This window comes from Sapajus apella, unplaced genomic scaffold (genome assembly GCF_009761245.1).
Source record: "Sapajus apella isolate SASKATOON/1434 unplaced genomic scaffold, GSC_monkey_1.0 scaffold9, whole genome shotgun sequence".
In the NCBI taxonomy this organism is placed as follows: domain Eukaryota; kingdom Metazoa; phylum Chordata; class Mammalia; order Primates; family Cebidae; genus Sapajus; species Sapajus apella.
This window is the reverse complement of record NW_022436949.1, coordinates 35,960,261-35,985,672: the sequence shown is the minus strand read 5'-3', so window position 1 is coordinate 35,985,672 and position 25,412 is coordinate 35,960,261. Positions and strand designations below refer to the sequence as shown.

Genomic DNA, 25,412 nt, shown 5'->3' with positions numbered 1-25,412 from the left:
AAGAGTGGTACAGTGAATCAGGTAGTAACTTGAAGCTTCATGCTGGATCATTCGTTATAATTCATTAATGTGTTGAGCCACATTGGTAGTAGATGGGGTACATATGGCTCCTGGGACAAGCTGATAGTTTAATTGAGAAACACTTTACATGAGATGAATTTGGATAATATGAATCAATGCAAAACAGGCATCTAAGAAGTTATGGGAAAACAGCAGTTATGGTATCTATTCACCACCACTGGGATATGAAAGAGGGGAACTGTTAAAACAGCGGTGGATGACAATGGGCCCTGGATTAACTAATAATGAAGCTTGTATTGACTCTCTTATTTTGTTTGTTCTTCACTCAGATGTAACAATTCTATCTCATGAATTCTTTGTAATCCTGCCACATCTGCCATCCCTTGATATAAAAGGCAAGCCCAGCTATGGTCACTTGTTTCTCTATGGTAGAGGCTTTGTTTTTACCAAACATCTAATCATGAACCAGGTTTTTCAAACTTATACACTACTCTGCTGCAGGTGTTGTAACTTTGTTCTAAAACCACATGTCTTGTATTGTGTTTTTTTTTCATGAGGAAGTGCCACAGACTTTACATTTGTCCTTCTAATATCTCCCAAACCATAGCATCTGCCAGATCATATGATTATCGTTTTTCACTTCCTTCCTTAATAAAATCTTGTGTAAAGATATGATGTGATGCCTGGAGCAAAAATAGACACCATGTAAGCAAATGAAAAAGAATATTAAAGTTATCCAGAACCAGTACCCCCTATTATTGACTTTTTGGACAAAGTTTCTAGACTTTATTTTTGGCAAATTTTAAATATCATTTTTGTTTCAGCCATTGTATTTGTTATTTTTATGGATTTCGTTTATCTCATTTGAAAGTTTTTCTGTCTCTGTGGGTAATTGAGACAATGGGGAAATATTTTCATTTACAAGTTCCAAATGTAATTTTGGAATCCTTAAACTATATCTTGGAAATGAATATATCTCATAAAGGAACTCAGATACCACAAAGGGAGTACTATCATTTTTTTCTTCTCATGTGAAGCCTATTATCCTTGACAGAGTCCTGTTACCTCAACTGGGCACTTTTCCTTCTTATTTGGGGTACTACAAATTAATTAAGATACCTAAGCAATAAAACAGCATCTCCTAGACGTAACTTCAATTTATCTGTCTTATTATTATTTTTTCACTAAGAATGTATTATCTTGCAACAATTGCCTCTGTTACTCATAAAACTAAATCTACTGTGGCCAGAAAACATAGTTGGCAAGGCATATTGGGATGCATCTAAATAACATCTATAGTCATGACTTATGCTTACACCAGCAAACCGCTACACGTGATAGCTTAGGGTTTTGAACATGACTTTGTAACAAGTGGATGACAGTAGCAAAAATATTCAAGTGTCAGGAGTTATATGAGTTACTTTTCATAAGAATTGTGACTAGAAACATAAGATAACAAGTGTTGATGAGGATATGGAGAAACTGGAACACTTACATACTGTTGATGAGAACGTGAACTGTTGCGGTCATGGTAAACAATTTGGAAGTTCCCAGGAAAATTAAAAAGAAAACTGTCATATAATCCAGCAATCCCACTTCTCTGTATATTTCAAAAGAATTGAAATCAGGCTCTTGAAGAGGTATCTGAACTCACATATTTATTGCACCATTATTCATAATAGTGATCAAAATGTCCATTCACAGACAAAATGTCCATCAACAGACAATATTTCATTGCATATATCTATATATATGAATAATATTTCATACTTAAAAAATAAGGAAATCTTATACTCTGTGAGCACGTAGAGGGAACTGAAAGACATTATTCTAAGTCAGTGAATCACAATTAGACAAATATTGAAGGATTTCACTTATATGAAGTATCTAAATTAATCAAACTTATACAAGCAGAGGATAGAATGATGGTTTCCTGGCATTGAGGAGTGAGGCTAATAGGGCATTTGTTCAATGGCTGTAAATTTAGAGTTATGCAAGATGAATAATTTCTATGCATCTGCTGCATCATAGTGCTTCTGGTTAATGATATGTTGCTATGAACATAAAAGTTTGTTAACAGAGCACAGTACACATATAATATACTTACCATACACACACACACACACACACACACAGGTGAAAGGACACAAGGGAACTTGGAGGAAGTGGCTATCGTTATTTCTTTTACTGTGGTGATAGTATCATATTTACATGCATATGTCAAATTCATCAAGTGGTATATATTAAATAAGTGCAATTTTTCTACATCAATTATGCCTCAATACAACTTCTAAAAAATAAATCAACAAAAAATTTAGAGGGTTCTAAAAATATTCATGGATTTTTATTTTTGTCAATTGATTTGAGGAATTTTATATATTATTATTTTCTTCATCAAACATAACACATTTGATAACTTAAAATTCTTTTATTTTGTATTTTTATTCAATGTTTTTTTCCCTTAAATGTATTTGTAGGAATAAGCTATTCATCTATCCATACCTGAATGAAAATGAAAAAAATAGTTTACTTGACAGAGTTTCACTTTTATTAACTCTTAATATAATCCAATTATTTTAATGAAATTGACAGCTAAAATGCAGATGGAGAGATAGATGATAGAAGGATGGATGAATGAATGATTCCATGTATCCATCTATGCATATATTAAACACATGGAATTATCCATCTATGTAAAGAGATATAAAGATTACTTAAAAAACCATTTTGCTAAATTTTTAAAAATATAATATTTTGGCATCTAAAATCAATTCAGTCAAATTGTATTGCTTACTTTTGAGTTATTTTTTATTTCCATTGATTTTATTTAGTGTCTTAAAAGAAGCGATGCATGAACACACCCCCTAAAGAAAGTGTGAGAGCATAATGAATCATTCACATGCCATAATAATGAAAAGAAAGAAAAACCGCAAATAAAATTATGAGTTCAAAGAGAAAATGAATTTTTAAAAATTATCTTCTAAAAAATGGTTGTGGGGAATACTAAAAATCAGATCCAAATATTATTTTAAAAATTATGTTTTGAAAACGAAGATTTTTTGTCATTTTGAGTTAATACCAGACATTGTCATTAATAAATGATATACAGATATATTCATCAAAATACACTTCACATATGTTTCAAAAATACAATTTTGATTCCTTTTAATCCTGATATGTATTTTCTGTAGAGATATATTTCTTACCTTCTTATATATTACCATCTTTCACTATTATGCTTATAATTTAAAGATAATGTTTTATTAATTGTAACCTCAAAATTGTTAAATATTAAAGAAACTTGATGAGAATGTACTGATCACTCCTGGACAAATATAACTTATTTTAAAATTAAGATTATATTCATTTTTATTCTTGAAAATAATGCATTTCTAAGTGAGGACTTTAAAAGTAAGATTGTTATAATACACTGAAATTTTTAAACGTGCTGTGGTCATATATCTGCTACCCTTTAAATGTTCTAATATGCTACACATTTTAGGAGTGAAATTATAATCCTGATTGGTAAACAAAACTCTCATCTTCCAAAATTTATTAAGACAGTATCTTTTAAAAAACAAAGACAATCCAATAGTGTTTTAGATTTCCAGTTGAATTTGCATTTTCACTGGAAATAACACTATTTGAATGACCAAAAATAATAGTCACAGAGGTAGCAATGCATAAAGACTAAAGAAAGGTGTAGATAGGTATGAAATCTGTGAAATACAAAAGGGACATATCACAACGTGAAATACAAAGTGAATTTCACGATATTACTTCATTTGTTGCCACCTTATCCTTATCATATCACATCTACCAACCACTGTCATTCACACTGAATCTTTCTCCATTTGATGTTATAACTGCTTCTGTCAATCTCCCCTTGGGAAGAATCTTCATTTAACCCCTCTTCACTTGCTATTTTTCCCTCATTGCTGTTTGCTTAGTACTCACAACGTTTCTGTGGGAAAATGAACTGTGTGTTATAAGAAAATACCTTGGCCGGGTGTAATGGCTCACGCCTGTAATCCCAGCACTTTAGGAGGCTGAGACAGGTGAATCACCTGAGGTCAGGAGTTCAAGACCAGCATGGCCAATGTGGTGAAACCCTATCTGTACTAAAAATACAAAAAAAACAAACAAAAAAAACAAACAAAAAAAAACAAAACTAGCTGGGTGTGGTGGCAGGCACCTGTAATCCCAGCAACTTGGGAGACTGAGGCAGGAGAATCACTTGAACCCGGGAGGTAGAGGTTGCTGTGAGTCGAGATCATGCCACTGCACTCCAGCCTCGGTGACAGAGTAAGACCCTGTCTAAAAAAAAAAAAAAAAAAAAAGAAAATATTCCATTCCTGGCATATATATTCAGCACATCCAGGGCAAATTACTTCAAGGTGCTCTTGTTTTCTCCTGTCTCTATTGATGATTTTGTGCATTTTCGACTGAAAATATTAGTGCCCATAAATTATTGAATGTGTTTTTAAATTTTCACCATGGACTGCCAAACTTTTTATTTTAAAGAGTACTTTATATCTATCTTCAAAGTAGCACAAACTTACTGAAATCAGAAGTAAAAGTCATAGAAAATTATTTTTCTTTCTATATGCTTATAAAATAAACGTGCATGTTTATGAAAAGTAATGAAATATGTTTATTAATTATAAATATGAAATGTTAAAATGTAAAATTAATGAGATAATTTTGTGATGGTTAATTCTATTTTTCTTGAGTAACATAATTTTACACTTAATGAAAACTAACAGACAGTTTCAAGTAAACTTTATGCAATATGTGATAAAGTTCTTTGACCAAGGAAATGTAGATAAATAAGAAAGTTAATATTTTTTTCGTTTTCAAAAATAAAAAACAATTTCACTTACAAAAATCGTAAGTCATGCTTAACATTTGTTTAAAGCTTTTAATCTTTCTTATGTTGATTTCAAAAACTATTAATTGGGCTGAAGTTTTATAAATAACCAAATAATTGAAGTTTCTTTTGGTCATATCATTGAATCACGCTTCCTTGCAAGCTTTCATTCAAAAAATGGGGAAGAAAGAAAAACTTTAGGTCTTCTAGTTTCCACTAAAAAACATGGTTTTACTTTGTTGCTGACTGCACCACTGTCAGTACAGATGATCCTTACCCACGGTATTGACACTGTTCTACCGGGTTCTCACATGGCTCAGTGGGTATGTAACCTCTGTAGTCCTACCAATGCCCATGCTCAGAAGTAAGCTACACTTGATCTAATTACCGTCTTGCAATTCTTTTAAAAATTGAACAAGAAGCTCTGCTTCTCCATTTTGCATTTAGCCCTAAGACTATATTGCCAGTCTTGTGTATATGCCTGTGTCCGGCAATGATTCTAATTGTCTCTCAGCTTGAGCAGGTTGCTATAGAGTCCCTCCTTACAAAACACATTGGATTTTCCCTCAAACTACTCATCTTCCTAATATTTCAGCAGTATCATGAGCAACATTATGCTTTTATAAAGACAGAGGGATCTCTCTGGTACTTTTCAAACCAGGAGATTTGAAGCTGGCACAGAATGACCTCCTTAAGCAGCCTAGATTTAACCAATCTAACAAGCCTCTCACTCCAGCACTTCTGCCCAGGGACAGGATGCCAAGCATTCTGGCAATCAGTTCCTTTACTTCATCTTCCGCCCGAAATTCTGCAAACTGAAAGAACAGATTTTTCTGTGTCCTTCATATCATTTCTATTTTTGTCTTTCTACTTCAGCATAAAATTTGCATTTTATGATGTAGTTGACTCTATCTTCCTCTTAGTAGATAAGTGTTAAGGGATGTCAAATACAGTTTTTCTTTCTTAATAAAAGAAACTTTTCAGACTATGGCTTTTGTTGCATTTTACTATGTTAGTAGTGAAAATTTGGACACTAAATTTTTCAATTTCTATGTATATATACTTCAACAATCCAAAAGCAATCACTCATATCTACATGTCTTTACTCATGAAGACAATTGCTAGAGTGGCCTAGACAGGGAGTTGTTTTAACTGAAATGGAAAAGAGGATAAAAAAAGATTATTTATTATTGTTATTTTACAGTATGGACATTTCAATACAATTTATGGTGTATGTTTTAAATTCTTAAACTAGTAAAAACAAAATCTTTCTAATATTGAATTTTAAAACCAAAATATCTGGAATATTTGGAACTCACTTTCCCAGTTTATCCAGAGAAATTTCTGTAGCTTAGTGATACAACGTTATCTTGCAAAATATTATCATCTGGTAAATTCTCACACATTATCCCATAAAAATCAAATTTTCTCCTCTTGGTCTTTGCTAACTGACTTTACAAAAACGAAATTATTTGAATTTGTTACTTTTGACTGTCATTAGTTACAAGTAGTCAATTTGTTTTGCTGCTAATTAACTTTTAGCATCCTCACAACTAGGCAACTGTTCTAGTGAAATGTGTCAGGAGACATTTGAAAGATGGAACTTTTGATGAAGGAGATTCCAGGTCTATCAGAATTAGAGCAATTCAAAGAGATTCACAATTCACAAGAAAAGAGTCTATCCATACCATATTTAGTAGTATTCAAATCTTTAAAAATTTTCACACTCAATTTACTTGGCAGAAAGAAGTTATCTTCTGATTGGTCAGAATTAATTTTTATAATCACAAATTCTGCAATTAGAATTATACTTCTTTTCATCCATATATATCACCACAATGCACCTAGACATGTGTCTTTTCATTTAACATTCCTTAAGCTTACAGATCTATTCTAATTTTAACATTTAAAATATTTATTTAGCTAAGAGGTATTTTCTTCTATTAATTATTATGAGTTGTTAGTTCAGCATCACTTCATTTTATTATTCTAAAATTTGACTTGCACAGCAGTTCTCTAATATCTTTTCTTCAAATGCATCTCTTATACTTCCAATTTGAGTTATCATTTCTTTGTTTCTTGTTTTGGTTGCACAATATTTCATCCATCTTATACCCATAGCTTTGATTCTTTTCTAAGAAACAACCACTTTTTTCTAATTCTTCTATTAAATGTTTAAATATTATATCTTTGTAGTTTCAGAAAGTTATTTTTGCTTGAAATACTCTTTTTGCATATATTAACATGATTTTGTGGTTTCCATTTAACTATAATGATCATGATTATTCAGGTCATAATCTCAGAAAGGCATGTTCCTGACCATCTTATCTGCAAAATTACACCATCCCAACCCTAGTCACACTATAAATTATTTTCATATATTATTTTTATTAAGAGCATTTATAAATACCTCTTACCATATTAAATGTTTATTGGTTTACTTTTTTGTTCTTTCATCCAAAAAAATATAAGCTGCTGGTGGCTGTTAAGTTTTTGGCATGTTGACTATAATGTGACTATAACTATTCATGTTGAGTATAATGTTTACTACAACTATATCATTGGTCATTTGAGTAAATGCACAAATAAACTCCCTGACACTTCTAATTATTTTTCTTCTTATTTACTCTTTAAAACAAGTGCAGAGGAAGCAAATGTTGCCCATAAAAAAGGACAAGATTTAATTTATCAAAAGGAAAGTCTTCTTCAGGCCAAGAGATTCTCTTAAATTAATTTCTAAAAGTGACTGAAGTAGTCAATAGGCAGTGTAATCCTCCTCGCCACCTTACCAAGGGATTCAATGCACCTGCCCAAATTCCTGTGTCCTTTACTAAATCTTTGTCTTTGCACAGCCATTAGTGCTTCCCTGGCTTCAGGATCAATGAAAAAGCCTCCTGCACTCACCTTTAGAAAATGAATTGACAAGCTTAAATTTCATCTTACCTAACACAGAAGGCTTAATTTATTTGCTGAATCTTTTCATCAAGAAGTAGGAAAAAAGAGGCAGTTCCTACATTTTTCAGCCTCTTTTCTTGTTGCTTTATAGATCATTGTATTTTATTAGACAATGTTTGTTAAAAACATTTACGAGTACTTTCTATACTCCCTATTCTGTTTGTTTATTCAAAGAAATATCACCAACAATCAATAGTTTACATTTTATTTTGATACGATTGTGAATATTGCTCCAGAAAAGTTTAAAAAAAAATCCAATGTAATATTCTTATTATAATACATGGATGAAGAAACTAAGGCTGGAAGAGGCTAAGGGATTATTGTTAGTGCATGACAGATATGAAATTATAGAACAGGATATATTTTTACAGCCTTGTACTCTATTCAGTACACTGAGCTGAATCATAGTAAAACAATTTTAGTGTAGATGTATAGTCAATTAATAATGTGGAGGTATTTCTTCTCTTTGAATTTTAACTAAATATTTTAAAAGGTAAAATTAAATATATGAATAATTACATGGAAAATTATTTTTGATATTTTTGAGGCTTGAATGTGTTTTATATTAAAACTTTACCAAAGGAAATGTGGCTATTACTTCAGAAACATCGTGTGTGTGTGTGTGTGTGTGTGTGTGTGTGTGTGTGTGTGTGTGTGTGTGTGTTTAAAATAACACTGCAAGCTCTTTGATATTATAGCTTCCATATTTTTCAAAACAGGTAACTCAGCTCATCCCACTTTGTCATGGTTGAGCTAGAGTATACATATTTCATTCTTTTAATCTCTCATTTTAACTTCTCAGCTCCTTAATCATTTTCTTCATTTTCTTCAAAGCTATTTCCATTTGTCAGCATCTTTATGACATTAAAGTGTTTCAAACTGAAAAGAACATTACAGGTGTTTGACCTTATCAGCTTTTTTTGGTTTATTGCTTACTTTTCACCTGTCAAAAAAAATAGAATTGGAAAACTGAAATGACAAGGCACTTTCAGTATATGACATGGCATTGGTTTATTTAAGTGGGGGAGCTTTATTTCTCCATGAAATATGTAATTATAGCACACAAATTTTTAAAGTTATCATCACATTTGTGATTATATAAGCCTATGATGATGTTTTATATTTTATTTAGGTGTTTTGTTTGAGTCCACATAAGCTGGGTACTCTCTGTTAACACTTCACATCTAAATGTAAATTTCAGTGCTGTAAAATTACTCAAAATGTTTCCAAAAGTAAAAGTACAATTTACCCTTTGGTGTTTGCAAATAATCGATTCCTGAAAAACTGGAGGCTTTGTACAAATAAGAACTATTAAGACCACAGAATAAGTCTTTAAATGATAACTGGAACTAAATTATTAGCTGTTATTAAACACTTTCATGTTTAATAAAAGTAAAAAGCAAAATGAAATGGCTTTGGGTAACTCCTCCCAGAGGATGAAATGTGAAAGTAAGCTGGTAGATAACTTAGGACATTTTGCTGAAAAAATAAAGGGAAAGAGAGAGAGAGAGAATGAATTAAGGTGAGAATTAAGAAAAATTAAGAAAGCCAGCTTTTCTCTCTTATCTCTAAAGTGAAGGAAGAGGAGCATCCCCCATTAGGTAGAGGGTTGCTGAAGATACTGTGATGTTTCAGGAACGAGAGGCCTATGGACTACGTTTTCTTTTCATCAGGTTATGAAACAAGCAGAGTGGCATCTTTTGTTAAAAAGAATGTTCCTGGAAACTCTTGGTAGGCACATAAGAGGACTAAAGGCATGCAAACTATGACAAATGCAGGGATAGAAAGTGTGTTGACAAGCAATGCTAGAAATAGCCTTCCTATGCTGACAGATTTGCACAGGAAAAGGTGAGGGATGTCTATGACTGGTGGGGAGCTAGGTGTCCTCTGGAGGACCTGCTATCACTTAGTAGTAGAATAGAGTCCTAGATTCTTCGTCAGGTGCTGCGGCTCCCAACAGGCTACCAGGCTTCCTCCCACCAAGCAGGGCTCTTCTCCCATTTTCTCCTAACACCTGCTTCGGTGGTCTTAATGGGGTCACAGGCCAACTCTCAGAGTCAGGATTTTCCTCGCTAGCAGGCCTGTCTACCTCGAGGGCAGTCACACTAGTCAGTACCCCGTTTAGCACGGTAGCCTGGCTTCCTAGGGCAACTCAAGATCAGTGGCACTTTACAGAAATAAATTCCTGCTTATCGAACATTTGGCATCAGCAAGAAATAAAGCCTTATTTTAAAACCACAGAGACATGAAGGATGTCTAAGGAATCTGATCTTGATTATCCAAAATGATATTAAAAGATTTTTTTTTAGTTTTTGTTTGCTTTAGCTTCCAACTTAAAAGCCATTACAATGTATTAATTTCTTGCCTCAAAAATTTTTGGTCAGTATTGTATTATTTCTAATTTTTGAAATATAGCGTCAGATATCTATATGGTCCAATAAAATATTTTTTTAAATGTTTTATCTTCACTTTAAGATAAAATATATATCTTCTGCTTTTCAGAACATCTCGCTTTTTCTCTCACCCTCTACCCATTTCTGTTTCTCTTGCTTTTTTATCTATCAATTTATATATCTAATCTACCTGTGTAATAATAGTGATCATAGTATATAAATCTTCTTTGTTTTCATCTGCTTGATTCATCTAGATTTGAGAGCTATGCTAAAATCTACTTTGCATCTGTCTGTCTCTATGGAAGCCTCTGTTTTTATTTTAAATTACTGCTTAACAAAAGTTGTTGCTTTATTATATATTATATAGGTATAAATAAATGTTACGATGTTACATCCTCATTGTGAATTATACTTACAGCTCACAATTTGTCCCTGTATAACTTTTTAACAACTATTTTGGTTGTTAAATTACTTTCTCTGGTATCAAAATCAGGTCCTTTATTTTTATTTTATTCTCCCTATAATACTTTGACTCTGTTTTCAGTATTTAGCCTTCATGAATCATTATGTTTTAGGTGTGTTTTTTTCTACAACATCAAGGCAGATATGTTTTTATGGTCAAATTGGAACTATTTTAATAAATGAGTTAACTCACCTGGATTTATTGAAATGTAAATCTGTTAGGTCTTAGTTCTGAAGTATTTTTTTGTGTCTCTTCCTTCCTTCCATCCTTTGTTTGTTTTATTGTTTCCTTTTCTTTTTTAGTTTGCTTGTTTGTCTTCATTTGATATCTAGTAGCATGTGTATTATTAAATGTATTTGGCCATCAGGAAAATTAAAATCTACTATTAATAATCACATAACAAGAAGTTTCAAGAACAGGAGAAAAATTGCTAAGAGGACTGACATTTTATAACATGCCACAGAAGGTGTTATATAAATCTCGCATCATGATAATTATCTATCAATTTTCTAGTCACAGTTTAAAAATGTATTTATAATAGACCTCCAGCACTTTTAAGTGTAATTAATATTTTAGATGATTTAGCTCAAAATCAAATGTGGTTTGACTTCTATGTCCTCATTTTCTACTCCGACACCTAGGTGGAGATAAGTCCAGCAGCATTATTCCAGGTGTACAGGTGAGGATCTCATTATTTTTCCTAGTAAGTAGCATCATGGCCTCCAAGGAATGTAATGCTCTAGTGCAGTTTCTATCACATAATAAAAGTAAATCGTGGGGCTGGGCACATTGACTCATGCCTGTAATCCCAACACTTTGAGAGGCAGAGGCAGGTGGATACCTGAGGTTGAGAGTTCAAGACCAGCCTAACCAACATGGAGAAACCCCGTCTCTACTAAAAATACAAAAATTAGCCAGGTGTGGTACCACATGCCAGTAATTCCAGCTACTCCGGAGGCTGAGGCAGGAGAATCGCTTGAAGCCGGAAGGTGGAGGTTGCAGTGGGCCAAGATTGTGCCACTGCACTCCAGCCTGGGCAACAAGGGTTAAAGTCCGTCTAAAAATTTTTTAAAAAAATTAAATCTTGGATCTAATTATTCCCATTATATCATGTCTAGAAGAATAGCTTAAAGTATCTATGAAATGCAGATACCAGTATAATTTTATATAAATAAGGAAAATGTTTATTCTTTTAATTCCTCACCCCAATACCTTCAATGCCACAGTCAAACAATTCTTCTTCCAACTGCCAGAGACAGAACATTATTTAGAGTCTGACAGCTATGTCTCCCTGCATTTGGATCAGAAATAGTATTCTTGAACTGGAATTTTTAAAAATCCTTGTTTGTTTAAAACCAAGAAAAATTTTGCATACTGTAACCATAAGAAACAAAGTATTCTATCTCATTATCTTTAATGCAGTGATTTATCTGTCAAAATTATGTGCAATCCCTATACCATACGGAAATTTAGTGGGGAATTGTAGTGGACATGGCGATTGTAAAGACTTGGTAAATCTAAAGGACCTTCCACTTTGCAAAAGAGATGGAATCTATGCAATTTAGGCATCCTGATATGAGGTGATGCATTCCCAAAGTTATTAAGAAATGGAGAATTTGTACTTAAAAAAAAATTTCTGGCTTGGTGAGATCGCTCAAGCCTGTAATCTCAGCACTTTGTGAGCCAAAAGCGGTTGGATCACGAGGTCAGGAGATCGAGACCATACTGGTCAACATAGTAAAACCCCATCTCTACTAAAAATACAAAAATTCGCTGGGTGTGGTGGAACATGCCTGTAGTCCCAGCTACTCAGGAGTCTGAGGCAATCACTTGAACCCAGGAGGCAGAGGTTGCTGTGAGCCAAGATCGTGCCACTGCCCTCCAACCTGGTGACAGAGCAAGACTCTGTTGAAAAAAAAAGAAAAGGAAGGAAAAGAAGAAAAAACTGTGCTGAAATGAGATTCATAACAACTTTAAAGGAGTTAACTGAATAATGTACAGCAATAGTATAGAACTAATCTAGATAGCGGTGAAATTTTTCATTGCGGCCATTAAGAGGGAAAAAGTGTAACAAATTATGAAATAAAAAAGAAAAAAAAAGTAGTTATCAATTGAGTCTTTAGGTTTCAAGCCATAATAGCAACTTGGTCACTTAAAGAATATAGAACATTTCTTGAAAGCTACAAGGAATCAGCTTCAGTCGTCAGGCAAGAAACAGGAAATAATGAGTCATGAAGGCACACCACTAACATGAGTCAATTCTAAGACACTGACCTTGGAAAAAATTCTCCCCCCAACACACACACATATTTTAAAGGCATCAGCAACATGAAAATGACTAGTCAAGACTTATAAACTCAAACTACAGCCAGCAATTCTGCAATTCACTTAAAAATCAATAATTCACTTAGTTGGTGTTAGTGATTTCTCTTGTATACCACCCATTTTAGATCTCAGATTGATCAAGGAATCTTGCTTCTTCTAGGGATTCAAATTTGCCCACAGAGACAGGAGCCCCTCAGTAGTGAACCTCCATGAGATCCAGTGCAATAGTCTTCTGCTTACCTTTACTTTTGGGAATGTATGACCAGGGCATATGCCACTATTATTTATAATTTTTTATTTATTTTTTTAATTTTTTGAGGCAGAGTCTTGCTCTTTCACCCAAGCTGGAGTGCAGCGGCGCAATCTCAACTTACTGCAACCTCCGCCTCCCTGGTTCAAGCCTCAGCCTCCCAAGAAGCTGGAATTGCAGGTGTGCACCACCACACCTGGCTAATTTTTGTAGTTTTAGTAGAAACTGGGTTTTACCATGTCAGCCAGACTGGTCTTGAACTCCTGACCTCAGGTGATCCACCACCTCTGCCTCTCAAAGTTCTAGGATTACAGGTGTGAGCAACTACGCCTGACCCATTTGTAAAAATTTTAAGAAGTTCTGCCCAACTTAAATTAAAAACAGTGGAAATAAGGAGAAAATATATAGGAAATGAGAAAACAAAGTTGTAATTATTTTCTAATAATCTGTTTGCAGGTTATGCTGCTATGTAATATTATATAGTGATTTAACTTTTTCTTAAAAGAAGACTTACTGTTTCAGAACAATCTATTCCAACTGCTATGATAGAAAAATCTTAATTGTTTCTTTATAATGAACAGTTTGTAGTGTTTATAGGCTTTTCTTTTTACATAATCCATTAATTTATCTCTGTTTTGTGGAAATAAACATTATATTGCTTAAGTTACTGTAACTCCATAGGTCCTCACACTATCTACTGCAAGGAAAAAAAATATAATTTAAAATGACCCTTCAAAGCCATATTTTGTGGAGGAAATTTGCATCTGCAGTGAACCTCCTTACTTTTCTAGGTCCTTCCCAGCTCTAGGACAAATTAAATGACAGTCTGATAAATTAAGTGATTAGAAAAGAGACATTTACCATATTATCTAAGGCTGCTACATGCAGGCTTCATATACTTAACAAGAACCTTGACTTTCACAACCTTTCTTGTCTTAAGTATTCGCTTCAAGTCTTTAGACAGAGCTTAACTCTTTCAACCAATTACCACTCACAAAATCTTCAAAATCACCTGTGATCTGTAAGCCCCTATATGAAGATGTCTTGCCTTTCCAGACTGAATCAATGTATACCTCTATTTAATGCGAATGCTGGTGCATTGTGCTTAACTCCAAAAGGGATGTATTAATTTACTTCTTGACCTGTAACTTTTGCCTCCCTAAAATGTATAAAACAAAAGTATAACCTGACCACCTTGGGCACACTTTCTCAGGACTTCCTGAGACTAGTTCTTGGGACATGGTAACTCATATTGGCTTATAATAAACCTCTTTAAATATTTCACAGAGCTTGACTTTTTCCTCAATATTCTTCCAAATCCCTCTAAAGTCACTGGTGTCTCTGTCCTTGGTAGCCCTCCCACCTGCTAATTCCCACATGGGTCATCACAGTAATGCTTAGGCTTATTAAAAGGTGTCAACTCAATGGAATATTTCTCAATGTCTACCTTTCTACTATATATTAAATGTGCTTTTTTCGAGTTATGGTGGATTCTTAGGCAGAACATGGGTGAGGTACACATGCAGGTCTACAAAAAGATTATCTACAATAGTTCTGCTGGCCTTCCACTCTGACTAATGTTTCACCATTAAATTCAGCCCTTTGAGTCAACCCATATCTTCCTAAAATAGTTTCTTCACTGTGTTCTAGCCAATCACATGCCAGCATTGAAACCATCCCCACAGGGCTGACAAGAATTGCATGCTGAGTTCTGGACAGAGGTATAGTTATAATTAAGCTTTAGTCAGGCTGAACTTTGGCCCATTTCCCCCTTGCTGAAAGTCACATAGCAATAGATACTGACCATTTGCATCCCGATTGTTCCTATAAATAAAATTTCTGACATTAAGGTCATAAGACTGTTGAATTGATTTTCATCTCTATTGTTCCTAAAGGCAGGATCTGTGACATTAGAATCAAAACAAAGGCTTTTGTTTAAAGATTGCTTAAGATCACTTTGAAGACCTCTATAGAGGGATGGGGTTAGCATGAGAACACCAGCTTCTTCATCTTCCTATCCTGTGAATTCACCCTATATTCTTCCTTCTACTAATCAATGAGCTCTACACTTCAGCCTAGTCCCAAACCCTTAGAAATCCTAACCCTAAATTCCTTGGGGAGTTGGATTGAGATTTCCTCCCATCTCCTAATTTGGTGACCCTATAATTACACTTCTTTGTCTTCTGCAACCCAGTGTCTCAGCTTATTGACTTGCTGTATGCAAGAGGAAATGAAACTATTATGATAAAATATTATCAGTTTAGGCCAGGCACGTGGCTCACACCTGAAATCCCAGCACTTTCAGGTGGCTGGATCACCTGAGGTCGGGAGTTTGATGACAGACTAGCCAACTTGATAAAAAGTCTCTACTAAAAGTACAAAAAAATTAGCTGGGCATGGTAGTGGGTGCCTGTAATCCCAGCTATTCAGGAGGCTGAGACAGGAGAATCACTTGAATGGGGCGTGGCGGGGGGGAGGCGGAGGTTGCAGTGAGCCAAGATTGTACAACTGCACTCCAGCCTGGTCAAGAGAGCAAGACTCCATATCAAAAAAAAAAAAAAAAAAAAAAAAGAAAGAAAGAAAAATTATCAGTTCATTATGAACCCAGTCTAATCTCATACCTAGGAATGAGGTCTGGAGATGGATTTAAAAATAGGTAAATTCAAAACCAGAGCCACTGGCTGGTAGTGAGAAGTCTGAGTATAGTCAAAAGCAGGAAGGTGAAGAACTCACAGCCCACTCAGATCCTTGATAATTGTGAACAGCTGTCATGCCTTTTATTGCTTCCACTTTAAAGCAGCTCTGAGAATCAACTCTTCTTTACCTAATAACACCATCATCTTAGTTTTAGAGGTAACAGGAAAAAAACGATTCATCTTAGACAACAGTTCCAAGGTAGAATATACATATTAATTGAATGGTGGGACCTGACAGAAATGACCTGATGTGATGCTATCTTCTGTACCTACAATCATGTGATGTGGTGATTAAGGGAGTTGCTGAAGTACTGCAGAGCAAAAAAGACTAGCATATAAAACGCCTTCAGTAAATGCGAGACGTGCTTACCCTTTAATTTTAGACACATTTTCAAGAATTTTCTCAATTCCTTAGCCTTCTTCCAAAATCCTTCATTGGAAGAAATAAGGCATTCTCGCTTTATGTATTTTCATGAGAAGATCACATGCAACATCCTCATTCCTTCCTTCCTTCCTTCATTCATTTATACTTGAAGATCCTGAATAGCAAATGGGAGAACCATCTTCCTAATTATCACAAAGTTTTCTTTAGTTGTTTCTCTGAAGGACCATCTTACATCTGGAGGTGATTTATTGTTCAATGCCCCTTCTGTAATGTTATTTTCCCAGTCCTTGGTCTTCTGTTTCCTGGGCAGAAACCTCCGACTTCTACTTCAGATTCTCTCAAGGAATTAGGATGGCAACATAGATTAGCAGTAAGTACTCACTGGTCTTTGCAGGTTGATAACTCAGAAAACCTCCAAGGGCAGCTGTACCCTGAATTTGTTTGGCTCTGGTCCCTTCGTTGATAACACTCCCCCATATTGAGTGAGGCTAATGGAAAACACCATACAATCAGCCAACTTATCTCATCATCTTGAGGTGTAGAGGTAGTCGAGATGAGCATTGTGTAAGTTACATGTGAATCATGACAAATACCCAACTCCAGATTCACAACACAAGCTTGAGAAGGGTGTTTTATAACCACCAGCAGATGAGGGGGCATTAGATGGATTCAGCTCCAAAGGAAAACCCTAAATGTAACCAGATCCTCATTCCCTCACAAACTCCCCACCACCCAGAACAGCATTTCTGAAAATTCCTATCAGGAGTGGTATTCATTATGAGGACACCTTTGTTTGTGGGCACAAGTAAGCAAACTGGTAGAAATGGCTCATAGTCTAATGGGAGACATTCTTGAACATAAGAAAGAATAATAAAAGAGATATAAATCAAGTTCTATATGCTATTGGAGAGAAGAAGCTATATAAACTCTGTGCTGAGGAGCCCCTCAGTTAAGAAGTGATGCCTCATATAGCTCAAGAAATTCATGAAATCCTGAGGAAAGAATGATGCCCAACCACACAGCATTGCATATCTAAAGGCAGGACAGACAGCAACATACATTTTTTTCAATTGTAAAGTTAAGATGTAATTCACATACCATAAAATTAAGTAGTTTTAATCATACATTTCATTCCTCCCATCTCTTAGTTTGGTGATCCTACAATTACACCTCTTTCTCTTCTGTAACCCAGTGTCTCAGCTTACTGACTTGCCGTGTGCAACAGGAAATGAACCTATTGTGGTTAAAATATTATCAGTTTATTAGGTACTCACTCTGTTCTCATACCTAAAATGAGGTCTGAGGATGTAGTATGTTCACAAGATTGCATAGCCATCACCAAACGCCAGAACATTTTTATCAACCCTAAAAGAAACTCTGCACCCTTCAGTAGTCACTGGCAAGTATTAATACATTTTCTAATGCTACGAATTTGCCTGTCCTAGATAAAAATATAATTGAATTCACATAATTTGTGACATTTTGTTTCTGGTTGTTTGTATTTAGCACAACATTTTTAAAGTTCATGCATATTATAGCATGTATTTCCATCTCTGTTATGGCACAATAATATTCAAATTCATGGATATAGAATTTTGTTTATCCATTCATCAGTTGACAGACATCTGGATTATTTCCACCTTTAAATACTATCAATAATGCTGCTATAAATATTTGTGTACAAGCTTTTGTGTTAGCATACAATTTTTCAGTATTGCTTCACCCTCCTTTTCTGGTGCCACAGTCTTTGCATATACTGAAGGAATTTAATTTAGTTTAGTTTTTTCTGATTACTCTTCTACTACATTTTCTGATTATATAGTATTAAGAGACAGATGACCCATGCTTTGTCAATCAGAGTCTTCACTGGACTTTTCTCATAAAGACTTGGCTTACCAAACATGTAGAATATGAATCTGAACCTATATAGTAACCACGTTTTCAACTGAATGGAAAATCTGATCAAACAAATCAAAATCAAAGTTAATTAAAATTTTATGATTGTTAAATTCGATTGCCTGAATTCAGTAACATCTGACGGGACTTCCTAATTATGTTTTTCGGTAATTTTCATCTTGGTTAGTATTACCAAGAGGAGATGAAAATCCATAAACATTGCTATCGTATAAACCTAAAAAATGCCAGAATGTCTTGAATGAGCATGGTATGCCAAAGACCACAAGAAGATCTTTCACGGGACATTTTTCTATATTACACCTGTTGCAGATAACTGTGCTGGGCAAACACAGGAAACTTGGTAAAAATAATCATAAGGTGATTCATATTTATATAAGAGACATACAATTAGGCTTAGTCAGTCCCAAGAATCAAAGTAAAGTAGGGCCTGGTGCAGTGGCTCATGCCTGTAATTCCAACGCTTTGGGAGGCCTAGGCAGGTGGATTCCTTGAGCTCAGGAATTTGAGACCAGCCTGGGCAACATACCAAAATCCTGTCTGTACAAAAAATACAAAACTTGGCTGGGTTTGGTGGTGTGAGCCTGTGTACCAGCTACTCAAGAGGCTGAGACTGAAAGACTGCTTAAGTCTCAGAGGCAGAGGTGCAGTGAGCCATAATTGTGCTACTGCACTCCAGCTTGGGTGACAGAGTGAGACCCTGTCTCAAAAAAACAAATACAAAGTAATAATTAAATGCAGAACTAAAACTTCATAATATGACTGCCTTTTTTTGGACATAAATATCTTCATTCTCATAAGCTCTTAGATATGCTGTCTAAACAGCAAATCTTTGTTAAACTCTTATTATATGGAAAAATTAGACACCGACCTAAAAAATCTCTGATATTTGTATTTGTAATACTCAGTAATTGAGGAATACAGACTATATTCTTAGTGAATCAGTTAAAAGGAAAAAAGAATCCATCATGATAACACTTAATGATAGTTCAAAAGAGAAGAAATAATGAGAAACATCACAGTTAAGGCAGACTACGGAACAGAGACTACAAGGTAAAACTTTCACACAGTATATCTTCAAAAATATCAATAGATTGAAATTTAAGGGATTGGATGGGAATTTTACAATTAGTCATGAAAAAGACAACTAGAATATTCAGAAAGATAGTCTAAGGCGTGACAAAGAACTAGTTTTATGATTGAAAGTGCTTATAAAGCATCAGGCAAAAACAGTGAAGATAAATCTATTGGGGAATTAACCAAGTAGAATTTGTAAATTTTGAGAATAAAAGAGGCCGGGCACGGTGGCTCACACCTATAATCCCAGCACTTTGGGAGGCCGAGGCGGGTGGATCACGAGGTCAAGAGATCAAGGCAGTCCTGGTCAACATGGTAAAGCCCCGTCTCTACCAAAAATACAAAAATCAGCTGGGCATGGCGGTACACGCCTGTAGTCCCAGCTACTCGGTAGGCTGAGGCAGGAGAATTGCCTGAACCCAGGAGGCGGAGGCTGCGGTGAGCCGAGATTGCGCCATTGCACTCCAGCCTGGGTAACAAGAGCGAAACTCCGTCTCAAAAAAAAAAAAAAAAAAAAAAGAAGAATAAAAGAAAAATATGTCCAAGTGAAGTGATAACGTTATTGGGAGGTTGGCAAGCAGCCTAGAATGCGTGTTAGAACTGAATTTATCAGAATTAGAAGAATAAGTGTGTAAGAAGGAAGAAAATACAGCACAGATGTCAGAGCTTGAGCAGATTAAGCATATCCCATGAAGAGAGTGTCAGGATACTCTTTTCTTTTTACACCCCCACACCCCCTCCCCGAGAGTCAGGATACTCTACTACCTCATTAAGCAAGGAGTCACTGTGCCCTAAACACTAAGTATATAATTTGCATGGAAAGAGGGTAGAGGTGGAACGACGTTAAGGTCTAAACAAGTTAATGTGGCTGCCTCCTGGTAACTGGGTTGAACTCAAGGAGTAAAATTAGATGTAAATGCCTGTGAGTATGAATGAACATTTGTTGTGATACATTTTCCAATTCTAGCCACTGAGAAAGTCTGGGAAGTGTAACATCCCCAAAACAATGAAATGCCTAGCTTCTAGATTTTGGTTTCTCAATATTAACTTCCACTAAAATGAACCTCAACTCCTTGGAAGATTTTTCCAATTCCAGGTTTGAAGCAGAGGGAGTGTAATATAATCCTGAATTTTAGAATTTAAAAAATAATTTGGTACCAGACATAAGAAATAAGTTCAAAGAATGATTTGATACTTGTCAAAAAGACACAAAATCCAGTTAAAGGAGGTTTTCACTGGCAAAATCTGGAATAATTTGATCAGTAAAATAAATAATAATGATGTATTTTAACATACTGAAAAAATTAAGCTGTGAGTCTATACTGATAAGAAAAAAACAATACATTGTAATTTTCATGTAGAAGGTGTTTACACAGTTTCACAATACCTCAATATTAAATTTTAATTACTTAAAAAAGAAAAGAGAATGGCATTATGGTGGAGATGTCTGGTGGGTACTAATAAATCAAATAACCAATATTAACATAATCAGTAATAGGGCGAAATATTTCATGCCACCTGAGAGTAGCCAATGATAACACAGTGGCAAATCTCTAAAGTTCCTGCCAAGTATTCCAAACCCAATTAAACCATGAGGAAAAATCATACAAAGCCAGCATAATGGGCATTGTATAATAAAATTGGTCTGCAGTTTTCAAAATTGCTAAGTCCACAAAATTAAAGTCTGGGAAATCTTCAGATTGAACACTACAAACATGACAGCTAAATGCAACAGTTGATTCTAAACTGGGTAATTATGCTATACCAGGTATTACTGATATTTTTTGTTTGTTTGTGACAGGGTCACTCTGTCAACCCAGGCTTGATCAAAGTTCCCAGTAGCTTTGACCTCCTGGGCTCAGGGGAACCTCCTGTCTTAATGTACCAAGCAGCTGGGACTACAAGTGTGCCACCACATCTAGCTAATTTATTTTTGTTTCTTGTAGAGATGGGGTCTTGCTATGTTGCCCAGGCTGGTCCCAAACTCTTGAACTCAAGGCCTCCCAGAGTCCTGAGATTCCAGGTGTGAGCCACCATGCTCATCCTGAATCCTGAAAGTGCTCTGAAGATTGGATGACAGTAATGTATCGATGAATTGATGTCAATTTCCTGAGTTTGATGGCTTAGTTGTGTTATGTAAGAGAATATCCCAATTTTAGGAAAATACATCTAAGTATTTGGGAGTGATTTTGTACCACTCAGAGTTCTCCAGAGAAACAGAATCTCTCAGATTCACTAGGAGATACATAGCAGAGTTTGTTCCTCAGGGAAATCAGATTTTGCTCTAAGGCCTTCTGATTAGATGAGGTCCAAGAAGATTAAAGAGAATAATCGCCTTTATGTAAAGGCAAGTGACTGCAGGTATGAACCACATCCATAAACTACCTTGATCATAATACCCCTGCTTATTTGCATGCTTTCCCTATATTATGAACTCTGCTGTGAGTCAAATTGACAAACGTACTCCGTTCATCCCTTTGTAATATCCCTGTATTACTGAATATTTTATATTATAGGATGACTGGCATTTATCTCCAATACATTTATCTCTAATGCATGTATCTCTAATACATATGGGAACTAATGTTTAATCTTTCAAATATGTACCCCTAGCACAGCATCAGACACATAGGAACTGTTTTGAATAATTATGAAATGAATGGATATTTATAGATATGTGCAAAATAGTCTGTAAATGGCTGCACATGTCTTTGTCAGTAACTAAATTTTCATAATTTCATTTTATATGTGCATAAAAGATATTAAATATTATCAAGACATGGTTGATGAACTAAGAAATCATAATTTCAGGACTGAGTTGCATAACCATTTTGAGTCAGTAAGTTTTGCTTAAGTCAGGGATATGTAATTAAATGGTAAAGAATATAATATGGATCTATGTTGTAAAATACTAGTTTGGAGATATAAATGGGCAGTAACTGGGTTACTTCAAATCATCACATAAAAACCCATATGAACAGTACACATTGTTATCATTTTACAATAATTCTATGAGACATGATGATTAGAAACGCTGTTCTTCTAGACATTTTTATGTGCTATGCCTATTACACACATTACACATTAAGACTTGTTTAATTTTATCAGTATTATGGCTATAAGGGCTAATTTGGTTGTAATGGTGTTTTGTTGCCTTTCAACTTTCATATCCTTAGGATTAAATCAACACAATCTTAACATCACTGCCAAATCACTCTTGCAGTTGTTTTATTACACTCTTGTTATGTTTCAAGAATGATTTCAGTCTTTTTTATTAATTGTATCTAATTTTATAATAAACTTGCAAGGCAGCTATTTCTGTTAATTATTTTTAGATGAACTGATTTATTGTCACATAAGTTAATTAGTTTCCTTAACTTCTAATTATTGCTACTGCTGCAGCCAGGAATAGAATAAATACACGCCTGGAAAACTACAATCAAGTCTAAGTTTTAGGCACCGCACTTTGATTTTGTCTTTGTTTTACCCATAAAATGGATTTAATTACATTAAAAATTTATAAAGTTTACAGATAAAGATGTGAGAATTATATTGCAGGATTTTAGAAACACAAAGGATTATGACAGATTCTTATTTTAAAGAAATTGAGGCTTATAGAGGTTTTACAAACTAATCAGCAGAAATTCCTGGACTAAAACATTTTTACATTACTTGGAAATTTTTAAGGGGCTAAAAAAATTACTTTGAAGACACTTCATGTCAAATATGTTATCCCATAATCCACACTATTTGGTAATCATTAAATATGATGTTGTATTATTTACCCATTGCCTCTCAGCAACAGTTCTACCCTGAAATCTTTGCTCTGCGGTGCTAGAAATAAGAGTTCCAGTACCCTGCCCTCAGACTATTTTGCAGGTTAGTGTGCTGAGGTTCTATTCTCACAAAGCATTGTTCAGACATTCAAAAGCAAGGAGAGGGGGAAAAAAGACCTTATTTCTTCTTGGTTTTTGGCCTGTCAGCATTTCTCTAGCTTCTAGGTTTGTTTGGTGTTTATTCATTTTGTGTTTTGCACTTCAATGACCAAATATGCTGAACTTCATCAGAGAGACCCCAGTGTGAGCCAGCTCTGTCTCTTCAGTGGGCTGAATCCAGGACAGAGGTCAATGGGACCCTTTCTCTAAGCCACTAATACTTGGTGACCTCACTTTAGTGCTACTCTGTGGATGGTAGCTGCTGACTTTTTCAATCATTTATCTTGCTTTCTGCTCTCAAACAAAAGTCTACCCAATTCCCGGTATTCCAGTCACTAAAAGGCAAACAAACAAGATTATCTTGCACTAATACAATAATTTGACCAGAAATATTTAATTTGAAATCTGAAAAACAGTGATTATATTGTTTCTTCATAAAGTATTTTTTGTAATTTTTTTTCAGTTCTCAGGGGAGTAGAATTTAAGCAGACGTTGTGCTTTGGTTGGATAACCCGTGATAGGTCAAGCTTGGTGACTCCTCACATAATGAAACACACAGCAGTAACAAAACACATAGATAGAGATGGCAAGAACATTACCATTCACGTGGGTCTTATAACACAGTGGGCACACAGTCTTCATTTTGGTTAAAGGGAGAATCAGAGTTATAGTCTAGATGTACAGGTGGTAGTGGAGTAGGCAGAGCAGTCAATGACTTGATGGTTTATTGATTTTCACCAGTTCAGGAACCACAAGAAGAATACACTCACAGAAAGGTCAGTAGACAAGGATCAGGCAACACCCCTCATAGCTTTCTTCATAGCTGACCTTATCTTCTCACTAACACTCCTGGATGGTTGCTGCATCATGCTGGCTTCAGCTGGTCTGTTCCAGAGTTTGCATATCCTGAACCGTCAATCAACCTAGCTGAACTCCAGCCAACCTCAGCAGTGGTGAGTGATGCTGAGCTTTTCCTAGGATGTATCCAAGTTGTACAAGAAACCATCCTTCTCAGGCCATGTTAACAAACGAGTAGGCTGTCAGGAAGGGTCTATAAAATAGTTTCCAGTGGGAAGAAGGGGGATGAATGGAACATTCATGTTCTTCTCTTAAGCTAGAAACCAAGTTCTCCAGCTTCACTTTCAGATAGGGAAGAACAAGGAATGTAATTGATTTCCAAAGCTGCTTCTTTAGGAGACCAGCACTAGCCAGTCTCTGAGACTTTGAGTGTCCCCCATTATGATTCTCTTTAAGCCATAAAAGTTTTCAGAAAATGAGGCACTGGTTCTAGACAGATAACACTGCTGGAGCAGAAGACGTGGTAAAGATTTCATCAAACCACCTCCACAAGAAGGCATGGCAGGTGGGATGTGATTCTGCAAGAACCTTGACCACATGTTCAAGAGCAGGTATTACTACCATCATTAAACTGTCCTGTGCTATCACCTCAAAGATAGGCGGCTGAGAAGCAGCTGTGATGTGAGCCTGTGCTCAGCCATAGCTTCCTGTGGGTACTAGCTTTCACTTTTCCCACAAAAACCTGAGCATGAACTTTTTCAAGAGGAAGGGTACCAGATGGGTGCTCATCTGATACCCTTTAAGCTGCCCTCTCTGCATGATATCCAAACCTCCAAACTCAATTTTATGGGCAAAAATGAACTGGGAAATAAAGACCTATTCTGGAGATGGAGGGAAGTCTCAAGGAGATTAAGAACAAAGTTAACTCAGATGTGGGTGAAAGTGCTATGTGTTGAGGGGTCACTTGTCAAATGCTGCATCTCAGGGCAGAGCGTGACTGTGGGGGACACATATTGGGGGAGAAACGCAATCCTCTGGAGCTGCATTCCTAGAGTTGCAAACCAGGGACCCCTGCGCCCCCACACCCACTACCTCCCCCACCACCCAATCATGAGAACTCAAAAGCCAGCGGACTCTGAGGATTCAGAGATGCCAGTGTGAGCCCCGGACACAAGGACTGGCTCTGGCTGTTGGCTTTGAATATCCCCGCCTGCACCCATCCTTGCACACTGACCCCAGGCAAGGTGCAAAGAATGTTATACACACATACACACGTGCGTGCACGCACACACACACACATAGCACTTTTTTTGAGACAGAATCTTGATCT

General features: G+C 35.5%; 1 pseudogene; it reads right to left on the bottom strand.

The window, feature by feature from the left end:
- Window positions 1-23,743: 23,743 nt before the first annotated feature.
- LOC116551145 lies at window positions 23,744-24,901 on the bottom strand (annotated as a pseudogene).
- Between the last annotated feature and the right edge of the window lie 511 nt (window positions 24,902-25,412).